The sequence below is a fragment of the Phyllobates terribilis genome, unplaced genomic scaffold (genome assembly GCF_046119375.1).
Source record: "Phyllobates terribilis strain yellow unplaced genomic scaffold, ASM4611937v1 Scaffold_5__5_contigs__length_657084704, whole genome shotgun sequence".
In the NCBI taxonomy this organism is placed as follows: Eukaryota; Metazoa; Chordata; class Amphibia; order Anura; family Dendrobatidae; genus Phyllobates; species Phyllobates terribilis.
Genome location: NW_027362765.1, coordinates 654,099,842 through 654,114,451, shown reverse-complemented (window position 1 = coordinate 654,114,451; position 14,610 = coordinate 654,099,842). Strand labels below are relative to the sequence as shown.

The window sequence follows — 14,610 nt, the reverse complement described above, 5'->3', positions numbered from 1 at the left end:
CCACCCCCCGCCTTAATTGGTTCTCCTCCCTTCCAACGGTGTTGAGGCGGGTGGGAACAGCAGGGGGTGAAGGTGCTGTGTTTAAAGAGGTGGAGTTATGCAGATCTAAAACGCGTGGATTGCAGCAGCAGCAAGCCGAAAAGTGCAGGCATGTAAGGGATCTAGAGGTTGACAACATGTCTTCTTAACGGGAGTCCAGGAGCTCATCTCCACAAATGGACTTTTCAGGATCCTTGGGTGGCTCCGTAGTTTGAAACCAATTCTGGTTATCGCTTCTCGGCCTTTTGGCTAAGATCAAGTGTAGTATCTGTTCTTATCAGTTTAATATCTGATACGTCCCCTATCTGGGGACCATATATTAAATGGATTTTTAGAACAGGGAGATGGAAAAAGAGCTTGCTCTGTCCACTCCACGCATTGACCTGGTATTGCAGTATCTCCAGGACCGGTGCACCCCTTCTTTAATGCAGTTTCTAAAATCAGAAAGAATTGAATTCAATGTTTTTTGTTCATTTTGCTTGTTTGTCGGATTTTGGGATGGACTCTTTGGCTTTGCTTTTCTTCTCCTCATTGGATTTTTCATGTTCAAAGTTGCAGAAGCCAGATTACAAGCTCATTTTGGTTCAACTTCAGCAACTGTGCATTGCATTGCCATGTAATGTGATGCAATGCTATCTTTCTAGCTCTCCCTTTTAACTTCCTTTTGGATAAACAGACATATTAGGCAAGCATTTTGGAGCTTTCACCTAAATAACTACAGGTGGTGAGATAAGCTGCACAATATAATTGACCTTTCAGTATATTGTTGCACACACACCATCTATTTAGCAAATGCCCTTGTTATCAACAGCAGCCTTTTAAACTCACCTGAGCTAACAGGTATGTGCGCTGGTTACTCTGCTGCGCTTAAAATTTCTTTTTTGGTTTGTTACAATGCCTTTTCTGAAACGTTGTCTCCTTCTGCTGGAACACTGACTTCTTTCATTTAATGCCTGCAGACTATAAAAGAGAACCCAACCCAAAAAGTTTGGTTGATTAGTCTGTGGCATTCTGTTAAACTGTTGCTTATGGCGGTCTCTGTGAGCTTCTCAGCGACATTCAGCCAGCCAGGTATCCTGCCTGCAGTAGATGGAATGTGGCAATGGAACGCTGGCTGCGCGTGTCATAATAGGCTCTGAGCCTTTATATACCTGTGCACAGCAGCAGCCACCTTCAGTCTGCTGCTGGACAGCCAGCAGCAGCAGCAGCAGGAGAGGTATGTAATCAGGAGCCCTCCTGCTAAGGGTAGACAGCTGCTCGTTCCACCCCACCCCCCGCCTTAATTGGTTCTCCTCCCTTCCAACGGTGTTGAGGCGGGTGGGAACAGCAGGGGGTGAAGGTGCTGTGTTTAAAGAGGTGGAGTTATGCAGATCTAAAACGCGTGGATTGCAGCAGCAGCAAGCCGAAAAGTGCAGGCTTGTAAGGGATCTAGAGGTTGACAACATGTCTTCTTAACGGGAGTCCAGGAGCTCATCTCCACAAATGGACTTTTCAGGATCCTTGGGTGGCTCCGTAGTTTGAAACCAATTCTGGTTATCGCTTCTCGGCCTTTTGGCTAAGATCAAGTGTAGTATCTGTTCTTATCAGTTTAATATCTGATACGTCCCCTATCTGGGGACCATATATTAAATGGATTTTTAGAAGAGGGAGATGGAAAAAGAGCTTGCTCTGTCCACTCCACGCATTGACCTGGTATTGCAGTATCTCCAGGACCGGTGCACCCCTTCTTTAATGCAGTTTCTAAAATCAGAAAGAATTGAATTCAATGTTTTTTGTTCATTTTGCTTGTTTGTCGGATTTTGGGATGGACTCTTTGGCTTTGCTTTTCTTCTCCTCATTGGATTTTTCATGTTCAAAGTTGCAGAAGCCAGATTACAAGCTCATTTTGGTTCAACTTTAGCAACTGTGCATTGCATTGCCATGTAATGTGATGCAATGCTATCTTTCTAGCTCTCCCTTTTTACTTCCTTTTGGATAAACAGACATATTAGGCAAGCATTTTGGAGCTTTCACCTAAATAACTACAGGTGGTGAGATAAGCTGCACAATATAATTGACCTTTCAGTATATTGTTGCACACACACCATCTATTTAGCAAATGCCCTTGTTATCAACAGCAGCCTTTTAAACTCACCTGAGCTAACAGGTATGTGCGCTGGTTACTCTGCTGCGCTTAAAATTTCTTTTTTGGTTTGTTACAATGCCTTTTCTGAAACGTTGTCTCCTTCTGCTGGAACACTGACTTCTTTCATTTAATGCCTGCAGACTATAAAAGAGAACCCAACCCAAAAAGTTTGGTTGATTAGTCTGTGGCATTCTGTTAAACTGTTGCTTATGGCGGTCTCTGTGAGCTTCTCAGCGACATTCAGCCAGCCAGGTATCCTGCCTGCAGTAGATGGAATGTGGCAATGGAACGCTGGCTGCGCGTGTCATAATAGGTTCTGAGCCTTTATATACCTGTGCACAGCAGCAGCCACCTTCAGTCTGCTGCTGGACAGCCAGCAGCAGCAGCAGGAGAGGTATGTAATCAGGAGCCCTCCTGCTAAGGGTAGACAGCTGCTCGTTCCACCCCACCCCCCGCCTTAATTGGTTCTCCTCCCTTCCAACGGTGTTGAGGCGGGTGGGAACAGCAGGGGGTGAAGGTGCTGTGTTTAAAGAGGTGGAGTTATGCAGATCTAAAACGCGTGGATTGCAGCAGCAGCAAGCAGAAAAGTGCAGGCATGTAAGGGATCTAGAGGTTGACAACATGTCTTCTTAACGGGAGTCCAGGAGCTCATCTCCACAAATGGACTTTTCAGGATCCTTGGGTGGCTCCGTAGTTTGAAACCAATTCTGGTTATCGCTTCTCGGCCTTTTGGCTAAGATCAAGTGTAGTATCTGTTCTTATCAGTTTAATATCTGATACGTCCCCTATCTGGGGACCATATATTAAATGGATTTTTAGAACAGGGAGATGGAAAAAGAGCTTGCTCTGTCCACTCCACGCATTGACCTGGTATTGCAGTATCTCCAGGACCGGTGCACCCCTTCTTTAATGCAGTTTCTAAAATCAGAAAGAATTGAATTCAATGTTTTTTGTTCATTTTGCTTGTTTGTCGGATTTTGGGATGGACTCTTTGGCTTTGCTTTTCTTCTCCTCATTGGATTTTTCATGTTCAAAGTTGCAGAAGCCAGATTACAAGCTCATTTTGGTTCAACTTCAGCAACTGTGCATTGCATTGCCATGTAATGTGATGCAATGCTATCTTTCTAGCTCTCCCTTTTTACTTCCTTTTGGATAAACAGACATATTAGGCAAGCATTTTGGAGCTTTCACCTAAATAACTACAGGTGGTGAGATAAGCTGCACAATATAATTGACCTTTCAGTATATTGTTGCACACACACCATCTATTTAGCAAATGCCCTTGTTATCAACAGCAGCCTTTTAAACTCACCTGAGCTAACAGGTATGTGCGCTGGTTACTCTGCTGCGCTTAAAATTTCTTTTTTGGTTTGCTACAATGCCTTTTCTGAAACGTTGTCTCCTTCTGCTGGAACACTGACTTCTTTCATTTAATGCCTGCAGACTATAAAAGAGAACCCAACCCAAAAAGTTTGGTTGATTAGTCTGTGGCATTCTGTTAAACTGTTGCTTATGGCGGTCTCTGTGAGCTTCTCAGCGACATTCAGCCAGCCAGGTATCCTGCCTGCAGTAGATGGAATGTGGCAATGGAACGCTGGCTGCGCGTGTCATAATAGGCTCTGAGCCTTTATATACCTGTGCACAGCAGCAGCCACCTTCAGTCTGCTGCTGGACAGCCAGCAGCAGCAGCAGCAGGAGAGGTATGTAATCAGGAGGCCTCCTGCTAAGGGTAGACAGCTGCTCGTTCCACCCCACCCCCCGCCTTAATTGGTTCTCCTCCCTTCCAACGGTGTTGAGGCGGGTGGGAACAGCAGGGGGTGAAGGTGCTGTGTTTAAAGAGGTGGAGTTATGCAGATCTAAAACGCGTGGATTGCAGCAGCAGCAAGCCGAAAAGTGCAGGCATGTAAGGGATCTAGAGGTTGACAACATGTCTTCTTAACGGGAGTCCAGGAGCTCATCTCCACAAATGGACTTTTCAGGATCCTTGGGTGGCTCCGTAGATTGAAACCAATTCTGGTTATCGCTTCTCGGCCTTTTGGCTAAGATCAAGTGTAGTATCTGTTCTTATCAGTTTAATATCTGATACGTCCCCTATCTGGGGACCATATATTAAATGGATTTTTAGAAGAGGGAGATGGAAAAAGAGCTTGCTCTGTCCACTCCACGCATTGACCTGGTATTGCAGTATCTCCAGGACCGGTGCACCCCTTCTTTAATGCAGTTTCTAAAATCAGAAAGAATTGAATTCAATGTTTTTTGTTCATTTTGCTTGTTTGTCGGATTTTGGGATGGACTCTTTGGCTTTGCTTTTCTTCTCCTCATTGGATTTTTCATGTTCAAAGTTGCAGAAGCCAGATTACAAGCTCATTTTGGTTCAACTTTAGCAACTGTGCATTGCATTGCCATGTAATGTGATGCAATGCTATCTTTCTAGCTCTCCCTTTTTACTTCCTTTTGGATAAACAGACATATTAGGCAAGCATTTTGGAGCTTTCACCTAAATAACTACAGGTGGTGAGATAAGCTGCACAATATAATTGACCTTTCAGTATATTGTTGCACACACACCATCTATTTAGCAAATGCCCTTGTTATCAACAGCAGCCTTTTAAACTCACCTGAGCTAACAGGTATGTGCGCTGGTTACTCTGCTGCGCTTAAAATTTCTTTTTTGGTTTGTTACAATGCCTTTTCTGAAACGTTGTCTCCTTCTGCTGGAACACTGACTTCTTTCATTTAATGCCTGCAGACTATAAAAGAGAACCCAACCCAAAAAGTTTGGTTGATTAGTCTGTGGCATTCTGTTAAACTGTTGCTTATGGCGGTCTCTGTGAGCTTCTCAGCGACATTCAGCCAGCCAGGTATCCTGCCTGCAGTAGATGGAATGTGGCAATGGAACGCTGGCTGCGCGTGTCATAATAGGTTCTGAGCCTTTATATACCTGTGCACAGCAGCAGCCACCTTCAGTCTGCTGCTGGACAGCCAGCAGCAGCAGCAGGAGAGGTATGTAATCAGGAGCCCTCCTGCTAAGGGTAGACAGCTGCTCGTTCCACCCCACCCCCCGCCTTAATTGGTTCTCCTCCCTTCCAACGGTGTTGAGGCGGGTGGGAACAGCAGGGGGTGAAGGTGCTGTGTTTAAAGAGGTGGAGTTATGCAGATCTAAAACGCGTGGATTGCAGCAGCAGCAAGCAGAAAAGTGCAGGCATGTAAGGGATCTAGAGGTTGACAACATGTCTTCTTAACGGGAGTCCAGGAGCTCATCTCCACAAATGGACTTTTCAGGATCCTTGGGTGGCTCCGTAGTTTGAAACCAATTCTGGTTATCGCTTCTCGGCCTTTTGGCTAAGATCAAGTGTAGTATCTGTTCTTATCAGTTTAATATCTGATACGTCCCCTATCTGGGGACCATATATTAAATGGATTTTTAGAACAGGGAGATGGAAAAAGAGCTTGCTCTGTCCACTCCACGCATTGACCTGGTATTGCAGTATCTCCAGGACCGGTGCACCCCTTCTTTAATGCAGTTTCTAAAATCAGAAAGAATTGAATTCAATGTTTTTTGTTCATTTTGCTTGTTTGTCGGATTTTGGGATGGACTCTTTGGCTTTGCTTTTCTTCTCCTCATTGGATTTTTCATGTTCAAAGTTGCAGAAGCCAGATTACAAGCTCATTTTGGTTCAACTTCAGCAACTGTGCATTGCATTGCCATGTAATGTGATGCAATGCTATCTTTCTAGCTCTCCCTTTTTACTTCCTTTTGGATAAACAGACATATTAGGCAAGCATTTTGGAGCTTTCACCTAAATAACTACAGGTGGTGAGATAAGCTGCACAATATAATTGACCTTTCAGTATATTGTTGCACACACACCATCTATTTAGCAAATGCCCTTGTTATCAACAGCAGCCTTTTAAACTCACCTGAGCTAACAGGTATGTGCGCTGGTTACTCTGCTGCGCTTAAAATTTCTTTTTTGGTTTGCTACAATGCCTTTTCTGAAACGTTGTCTCCTTCTGCTGGAACACTGACTTCTTTCATTTAATGCCTGCAGACTATAAAAGAGAACCCAACCCAAAAAGTTTGGTTGATTAGTCTGTGGCATTCTGTTAAACTGTTGCTTATGGCGGTCTCTGTGAGCTTCTCAGCGACATTCAGCCAGCCAGGTATCCTGCCTGCAGTAGATGGAATGTGGCAATGGAACGCTGGCTGCGCGTGTCATAATAGGCTCTGAGCCTTTATATACCTGTGCACAGCAGCAGCCACCTTCAGTCTGCTGCTGGACAGCCAGCAGCAGCAGCAGCAGGAGAGGTATGTAATCAGGAGGCCTCCTGCTAAGGGTAGACAGCTGCTCGTTCCACCCCACCCCCCGCCTTAATTGGTTCTCCTCCCTTCCAACGGTGTTGAGGCGGGTGGGAACAGCAGGGGGTGAAGGTGCTGTGTTTAAAGAGGTGGAGTTATGCAGATCTAAAACGCGTGGATTGCAGCAGCAGCAAGCCGAAAAGTGCAGGCATGTAAGGGATCTAGAGGTTGACAACATGTCTTCTTAACGGGAGTCCAGGAGCTCATCTCCACAAATGGACTTTTCAGGATCCTTGGGTGGCTCCGTAGTTTGAAACCAATTCTGGTTATCGCTTCTCGGCCTTTTGGCTAAGATCAAGTGTAGTATCTTTCGAAAAGGCGGTTTTGGATGTTGGCCGCCCTAGTAGATTGATACATTATGCACACTGGGGTTTAGGCGCTTGTTAGTACGCCAGGTGGCTAATATAGTCATCTGGTGGAAAGCATGGCCCCCCAGGATCGACGCCATTGGGCCGGGGAAGATCGAAAGCCCGAAGTGTGAAGTGCCCCAGGAGTGGTGACCCTGGGGTGCCTTAACTCACTGGGATTGGGAACCCCACTTGAGTTTATGGCACATTTGCACAAGCACTTCAAATTTTCTTTCTTCGCACACACCCTTATTCCGGGCCTTCTGGCCTTAGGATGGGGAATTTTTCAATTCCCGGTCGAAGGTCCGGGCAGTATTATACTGTGAATCCTTCACTATTTATTTAATTTCTTTGTCACTGTGTGTCCACTTATTCACGTGTGTCACGTCCTACTAGGATTTTGTCGGGATGCGGTTCCCTTACGGGTTCCTCTCTTGGCAGGTCTAGGGGGGGAGTGTGTGGCCATCAGGTTCCGCTCCCCCCTGAACCCCCCTGGCTCTCCTCTTTCAGGAGGAGAGCGTTGTTGGCTCCCCTCTTCCGGGAGGGGAGCACAGTCTTTGGCTCCCAGTGCCTTGCTCGGGTGAGAACTCGGGCAGGTGCTGGGGGTAAGATTGGGTCGCCTCTGGCTCCGGCTGGAGGTGGCTATTTGTCCCTGTTCCTCGCTGTGGCCTTCTGGCTCGGAGAGACGGGGAATGGTTTGGGGGACCCTTCTCCTTTTGGAGAGGGTTTCAAGAAGACCAGCATCCTAGTGCACTTTTTTTGTGGCACTTGTCACTTTTTTTAAGCGCACTCGGGTTTTGTACACGAATTCGGGCTTTCGAAAAAAAAAAAAAAAATCTGTTCTTATCAGTTTAATATCTGATACGTCCCCTATCTGGGGACCATATATTAAATGGATTTTTAGAACAGGGAGATGGAAAAAGAGCTTGCTCTGTCCACTCCACGCATTGACCTGGTATTGCAGTATCTCCAGGACCGGTGCACCCCTTCTTTAATGCAGTTTCTAAAATCAGAAAGAATTGAATTCAATGTTTATTGTTCATTTTGCTTGTTTGTCGGATTTTGGGATGGACTCTTTGGCTTTGCTTTTCTTCTCCTCATTGGATTTTTCATGTTCAAAGTTGCAGAAGCCAGATTACAAGCTCATTTTGGTTCAACTTCAGCAACTGTGCATTGCAGTGCCATGTAATGTGATGCAATGCTATCTTTCTAGCTCTCCCTTTTTACTTCCTTTTGGATAAACAGACATATTAGGCAAGCATTTTGGAGCTTTCACCTAAATAACTACAGGTGGTGAGATAAGCTGCACAATATAATTGACCTTTCAGTATATTGTTGCACGCACACCATCTATTTAGCAAATGCCCTTGTTATCAACAGCAGCCTTTTAAACTCACCTGAGCTAACAGGTATGTGCGCTGGTTACTCTGCTGCGCTTAAAATTTCTTTTTTGGTTTGCTACAATGCCTTTTCTGAAACGTTGTCTCCTTCTGCTGGAACACTGACTTCTTTCATTTAATGCCTGCAGACTATAAAAGAGAACCCAACCCAAAAAGTTTGGTTGATTAGTCTGTGGCATTCTGTTAAACTGTTGCTTATGGCGGTCTCTGTGAGCTTCTCAGCGACATTCAGCCAGCCAGGTATCCTGCCTGCAGTAGATGGAATGTGGCAATGGAACGCTGGCTGCGCGTGTCATAATAGGTTCTGAGCCTTTATATACCTGTGCACAGCAGCAGCCACCTTCAGTCTGCTGCTGGACAGCCAGCAGCAGCAGCAGCAGGAGAGGTATGTAATCAGGAGGCCTCCTGCTAAGGGTAGACAGCTGCTCGTTCCACCCCACCCCCCGCCTTAATTTGTTCTCCTCCCTTCCAACGGTGTTGAGGCGGGTGGTAACAGCAGGGGGTGAAGGTGCTGTGTTTAAAGAGGTGGAGTTATGCAGATCTAAAACGCGTGGATTGCAGCAGCAGCAAGCCGAAAAGTGCATGCATGTAAGGGATCTAGAGGTTGACAACATGTCTTCTTAACGGGAGTCCAGGAGCTCATCTCCACAAATGGACTTTTCAGGATCCTTGGGTGGCTCCGTAGTTTGAAACCAATTCTGGTTATCGCTTCTCGGCCTTTTGGCTAAGATCAAGTGTAGTATCTGTTCTTATCAGTTTAATATCTGATACGTCCCCTATCTGGGGACCATATATTAAATGGATTTTTAGAACAGGGAGATGGAAAAAGAGCTTGCTCTGTCCACTCCACGCATTGACCTGGTATTGCAGTATCTCCAGGACCGGTGCACCCCTTCTTTAATGCAGTTTCTAAAATCAGAAAGAATTGAATTCAATGTTTATTGTTCATTTTGCTTGTTTGTCGGATTTTGGGATGGACTCTTTGGCTTTGCTTTTCTTCTCCTCATTGGATTTTTCATGTTCAAAGTTGCAGAAGCCAGATTACAAGCTCATTTTGGTTCAACTTCAGCAACTGTGCATTGCATTGCCATGTAATGTGATGCAATGCTATCTTTCTAGCTCTCCCTTTTTACTTCCTTTTGGATAAACAGACATATTAGGCAAGCATTTTGGAGCTTTCACCTAAATAACTACAGGTGGTGAGATAAGCTGCACAATATAATTGACCTTTCAGTATATTGTTGCACACACACCATCTATTTAGCAAATGCCCTTGTTATCAACAGCAGCCTTTTAAACTCACCTGAGCTAACAGGTATGTGCGCTGGTTACTCTGCTGCGCTTAAAATTTCTTTTTTGGTTTGCTACAATGCCTTTTCTGAAACGTTGTCTCCTTCTGCTGGAACACTGACTTCTTTCATTTAATGCCTGCAGACTATAAAAGAGAACCCAACCCAAAAAGTTTGGTTGATTAGTCTGTGGCATTCTGTTAAACTGTTGCTTATGGCGGTCTCTGTGAGCTTCTCAGCGACATTCAGCCAGCCAGGTATCCTGCCTGCAGTAGATGGAATGTGGCAATGGAACGCTGGCTGCGCGTGTCATAATAGGCTCTGAGCCTTTATATACCTGTGCACAGCAGCAGCCACCTTCAGTCTGCTGCTGGACAGCCAGCAGCAGCAGCAGCAGGAGAGGTATGTAATCAGGAGCCCTCCTGCTAAGGGTAGACAGCTGCTCGTTCCACCCCACCCCCCGCCTTAATTGGTTCTCCTCCCTTCCAACGGTGTTGAGGCGGGTGGGAACAGCAGGGGGTGAAGGTGCTGTGTTTAAAGAGGTGGAGTTATGCAGATCTAAAACGCGTGGATTGCAGCAGCAGCAAGCCGAAAAGTGCAGGCATGTAAGGGATCTAGAGGTTGACAACATGTCTTCTTAACGGGAGTCCAGGAGCTCATCTCCACAAATGGACTTTTCAGGATCCTTGGGTGGCTCCGTAGTTTGAAACCAATTCTGGTTATCGCTTCTCGGCCTTTTGGCTAAGATCAAGTGTAGTATCTGTTCTTATCAGTTTAATATCTGATACGTCCCCTATCTGGGGACCATATATTAAATGGATTTTTAGAACAGGGAGATGGAAAAAGAGCTTGCTCTGTCCACTCCACGCATTGACCTGGTATTGCAGTATCTCCAGGACCGGTGCACCCCTTCTTTAATGCAGTTTCTAAAATCAGAAAGAAGTGAATTCAATGTTTTTTGTTCATTTTGCTTGTTTGTCGGATTTTGGGATGGACTCTTTGGCTTTGCTTTTCTTCTCCTCATTGGATTTTTCATGTTCAAAGTTGCAGAAGCCAGATTACAAGCTCATTTTGGTTCAACTTCAGCAACTGTGCATTGCATTGCCATGTAATGTGATGCAATGCTATCTTTCTAGCTCTCCCTTTTTACTTCCTTTTGGATAAACAGACATATTAGGCAAGCATTTTGGAGCTTTCACCTAAATAACTACAGGTGGTGAGATAAGCTGCACAATATAATTGACCTTTCAGTATATTGTTGCACACACACCATCTATTTAGCAAATGCCCTTGTTATCAACAGCAGCCTTTTAAACTCACCTGAGCTAACAGGTATGTGCGCTGGTTACTCTGCTGCGCTTAAAATTTCTTTTTTGGTTTGCTACAATGCCTTTTCTGAAACGTTGTCTCCTTCTGCTGGAACACTGACTTCTTTCATTTAATGCCTGCAGACTATAAAAGAGAACCCAACCCAAAAAGTTTGGTTGATTAGTCTGTGGCATTCTGTTAAACTGTTGCTTATGGCGGTCTCTGTGAGCTTCTCAGCGACATTCAGCCAGCCAGGTATCCTGCCTGCAGTAGATGGAATGTGGCAATGGAACGCTGGCTGCGCGTGTCATAATAGGCTCTGAGCCTTTATATACCTGTGCACAGCAGCAGCCACCTTCAGTCTGCTGCTGGACAGCCAGCAGCAGCAGCAGCAGGAGAGGTATGTAATCAGGAGCCCTCCTGCTAAGGGTAGACAGCTGCTCGTTCCACCCCACCCCCCGCCTTAATTGGTTCTCCTCCCTTCCAACGGTGTTGAGGCGGGTGGGAACAGCAGGGGGTGAAGGTGCTGTGTTTAAAGAGGTGGAGTTATGCAGATCTAAAACGCGTGGATTGCAGCAGCAGCAAGCCGAAAAGTGCAGGCATGTAAGGGATCTAGAGGTTGACAACATGTCTTCTTAACGGGAGTCCAGGAGCTCATCTCCACAAATGGACTTTTCAGGATCCTTGGGTGGCTCCGTAGTTTGAAACCAATTCTGGTTATCGCTTCTCGGCCTTTTGGCTAAGATCAAGTGTAGTATCTGTTCTTATCAGTTTAATATCTGATACGTCCCCTATCTGGGGACCATATATTAAATGGATTTTTAGAACAGGGAGATGGAAAAAGAGCTTGCTCTGTCCACTCCACGCATTGACCTGGTATTGCAGTATCTCCAGGACCGGTGCACCCCTTCTTTAATGCAGTTTCTAAAATCAGAAAGAATTGAATTCAATGTTTTTTGTTCATTTTGCTTGTTTGTCGGATTTTGGGATGGACTCTTTGGCTTTGCTTTTCTTCTCCTCATTGGATTTTTCATGTTCAAAGTTGCAGAAGCCAGATTACAAGCTCATTTTGGTTCAACTTCAGCAACTGTGCATTGCATTGCCATGTAATGTGATGCAATGCTATCTTTCTAGCTCTCCCTTTTTACTTCCTTTTGGATAAACAGACATATTAGGCAAGCATTTTGGAGCTTTCACCTAAATAACTACAGGTGGTGAGATAAGCTGCACAATATAATTGACCTTTCAGTATATTGTTGCACACACACCATCTATTTAGCAAATGCCCTTGTTATCAACAGCAGCCTTTTAAACTCACCTGAGCTAACAGGTATGTGCGCTGGTTACTCTGCTGCGCTTAAAATTTCTTTTTTGGTTTGCTACAATGCCTTTTCTGAAACGTTGTCTCCTTCTGCTGGAACACTGACTTCTTTCATTTAATGCCTGCAGACTATAAAAGAGAACCCAACCCAAAAAGTTTGCTTGATTAGTCTGTGGCATTCTGTTAAACTGTTGCTTATGGCGGTCTCTGTGAGCTTCTCAGCGACATTCAGCCAGCCAGGTATCCTGCCTGCAGTAGATGGAATGTGGCAATGGAACGCTGGCTGCGCGTGTCATAATAGGCTCTGAGCCTTTATATACCTGTGCACAGCAGCAGCCACCTTCAGTCTGCTGCTGGACAGCCAGCAGCAGCAGCAGCAGGAGAGGTATGTAATCAGGAGCCCTCCTGCTAAGGGTAGACAGCTGCTCGTTCCACCCCACCCCCCGCCTTAATTGGTTCTCCTCCCTTCCAACGGTGTTGAGGCGGGTGGGAACAGCAGGGGGTGAAGGTGCTGTGTTTAAAGAGGTGGAGTTATGCAGATCTAAAACGCGTGGATTGCAGCAGCAGCAAGCCGAAAAGTGCAGGCATGTAAGGGATCTAGAGGTTGACAACATGTCTTCTTAACGGGAGTCCAGGAGCTCATCTCCACAAATGGACTTTTCAGGATCCTTGGGTGGCTCCGTAGTTTGAAACCAATTCTGGTTATCGCTTCTCGGCCTTTTGGCTAAGATCAAGTGTAGTATCTGTTCTTATCAGTTTAATATCTGATACGTCCCCTATCTGGGGACCATATATTAAATGGATTTTTAGAACAGGGAGATGGAAAAAGAGCTTGCTCTGTCCACTCCACGCATTGACCTGGTATTGCAGTATCTCCAGGACCGGTGCACCCCTTCTTTAATGCAGTTTCTAAAATCAGAAAGAAGTGAATTCAATGTTTTTTGTTCATTTTGCTTGTTTGTCGGATTTTGGGATGGACTCTTTGGCTTTGCTTTTCTTCTCCTCATTGGATTTTTCATGTTCAAAGTTGCAGAAGCCAGATTACAAGCTCATTTTGGTTCAACTTCAGCAACTGTGCATTGCATTGCCATGTAATGTGATGCAATGCTATCTTTCTAGCTCTCCCTTTTTACTTCCTTTTGGATAAACAGACATATTAGGCAAGCATTTTGGAGCTTTCACCTAAATAACTACAGGTGGTGAGATAAGCTGCACAATATAATTGACCTTTCAGTATATTGTTGCACACACACCATCTATTTAGCAAATGCCCTTGTTATCAACAGCAGCCTTTTAAACTCACCTGAGCTAACAGGTATGTGCGCTGGTTACTCTGCTGCGCTTAAAATTTCTTTTTTGGTTTGCTACAATGCCTTTTCTGAAACGTTGTCTCCTTCTGCTGGAACACTGACTTCTTTCATTTAATGCCTGCAGACTATAAAAGAGAACCCAACCCAAAAAGTTTGGTTGATTAGTCTGTGGCATTCTGTTAAACTGTTGCTTATGGCGGTCTCTGTGAGCTTCTCAGCGACATTCAGCCAGCCAGGTATCCTGCCTGCAGTAGATGGAATGTGGCAATGGAACGCTGGCTGCGCGTGTCATAATAGGCTCTGAGCCTTTATATACCTGTGCACAGCAGCAGCCACCTTCAGTCTGCTGCTGGACAGCCAGCAGCAGCAGCAGCAGGAGAGGTATGTAATCAGGAGCCCTCCTGCTAAGGGTAGACAGCTGCTCGTTCCAAACCACCCCCCGCCTTAATTGGTTCTCCTCCCTTCCAACGGTGTTGAGGCGGGTGGGAACAGCAGGGGGTGAAGGTGCTGTGTTTAAAGAGGTGGAGTTATGCAGATCTAAAACGCGTGGATTGCAGCAGCAGCAAGCCGAAAAGTGCAGGCATGTAAGGGATCTAGAGGTTGACAACATGTCTTCTTAACGGGAGTCCAGGAGCTCATCTCCACAAATGGACTTTTCAGGATCCTTGGGTGGCTCCGTAGTTTGAAACCAATTCTGGTTATCGCTTCTCGGCCTTTTGGCTAAGATCAAGTGTAGTATCTGTTCTTATCAGTTTAATATCTGATACGTCCCCTATCTGGGGACCATATATTAAATGGATTTTTAGAACAGGGAGATGGAAAAAGAGCTTGCTCTGTCCACTCCACGCATTGACCTGGTATTGCAGTTTCTCCAGGACCGGTGCACCCCTTCTTTAATGCAGTTTCTAAAATCAGAAAGAATTGAATTCAATGTTTTTGGTTCATTTTGCTTGTTTGTCGGATTTTGGGATGGACTCTTTGGCTTTGCTTTTCTTCTCCTCATTGGATTTTTCATGTTCAAAGTTGCAGAAGCCAGATTACAAGCTCATTTTGGTTCAACTTCAGCAACTGTGCATTGCATTGCCATGTAATGTGATGCAATGCTATCTTT

At 45.3% G+C, this 14,610-nt stretch overlaps 10 non-coding genes and 2 pseudogenes across 10 annotated transcripts; all 12 read left to right on the top strand.

Moving 5' to 3' along the window:
• The first annotated feature begins 268 nt into the window (after nt 1-268).
• LOC141275417 (U2 spliceosomal RNA) lies at nt 269-459 on the top strand. The gene has a single exon (XR_012323659.1). It is a non-coding gene; the product is annotated as a U2 spliceosomal RNA (small nuclear RNA).
• A 1,115-nt stretch (nt 460-1,574) lies between these two features.
• On the top strand, nt 1,575-1,765 carry LOC141149451 (U2 spliceosomal RNA). The gene has a single exon (XR_012245747.1). It is a non-coding gene; the product is annotated as a U2 spliceosomal RNA (small nuclear RNA).
• Nucleotides 1,766-2,877: 1,112 nt separating this feature from the next.
• On the top strand, nt 2,878-3,068 carry LOC141275416 (U2 spliceosomal RNA). Its single transcript, XR_012323658.1, has one exon. It is a non-coding gene; the product is annotated as a U2 spliceosomal RNA (small nuclear RNA).
• Nucleotides 3,069-4,183: 1,115 nt separating this feature from the next.
• LOC141149450 (U2 spliceosomal RNA) lies at nt 4,184-4,374 on the top strand. Its single transcript, XR_012245746.1, has one exon. It is a non-coding gene; the product is annotated as a U2 spliceosomal RNA (small nuclear RNA).
• Nucleotides 4,375-5,486: 1,112 nt separating this feature from the next.
• Nucleotides 5,487-5,677, top strand: LOC141275414 (U2 spliceosomal RNA). The gene has a single exon (XR_012323656.1). It is a non-coding gene; the product is annotated as a U2 spliceosomal RNA (small nuclear RNA).
• A 1,115-nt stretch (nt 5,678-6,792) lies between these two features.
• LOC141151264 (U2 spliceosomal RNA) lies at nt 6,793-6,884 on the top strand (annotated as a pseudogene).
• Nucleotides 6,885-7,679: 795 nt separating this feature from the next.
• Nucleotides 7,680-7,860, top strand: LOC141150676 (U2 spliceosomal RNA; annotated as a pseudogene).
• A 1,115-nt stretch (nt 7,861-8,975) lies between these two features.
• Nucleotides 8,976-9,166, top strand: LOC141275413 (U2 spliceosomal RNA). Its single transcript, XR_012323655.1, has one exon. It is a non-coding gene; the product is annotated as a U2 spliceosomal RNA (small nuclear RNA).
• A 1,115-nt stretch (nt 9,167-10,281) lies between these two features.
• Nucleotides 10,282-10,472, top strand: LOC141275412 (U2 spliceosomal RNA). Its single transcript, XR_012323654.1, has one exon. It is a non-coding gene; the product is annotated as a U2 spliceosomal RNA (small nuclear RNA).
• Nucleotides 10,473-11,587: 1,115 nt separating this feature from the next.
• On the top strand, nt 11,588-11,778 carry LOC141275411 (U2 spliceosomal RNA). Its single transcript, XR_012323653.1, has one exon. It is a non-coding gene; the product is annotated as a U2 spliceosomal RNA (small nuclear RNA).
• A 1,115-nt stretch (nt 11,779-12,893) lies between these two features.
• On the top strand, nt 12,894-13,084 carry LOC141275410 (U2 spliceosomal RNA). The gene has a single exon (XR_012323652.1). It is a non-coding gene; the product is annotated as a U2 spliceosomal RNA (small nuclear RNA).
• Nucleotides 13,085-14,199: 1,115 nt separating this feature from the next.
• LOC141149496 (U2 spliceosomal RNA) lies at nt 14,200-14,390 on the top strand. The gene has a single exon (XR_012245790.1). It is a non-coding gene; the product is annotated as a U2 spliceosomal RNA (small nuclear RNA).
• Nucleotides 14,391-14,610: the final 220 nt, after the last annotated feature.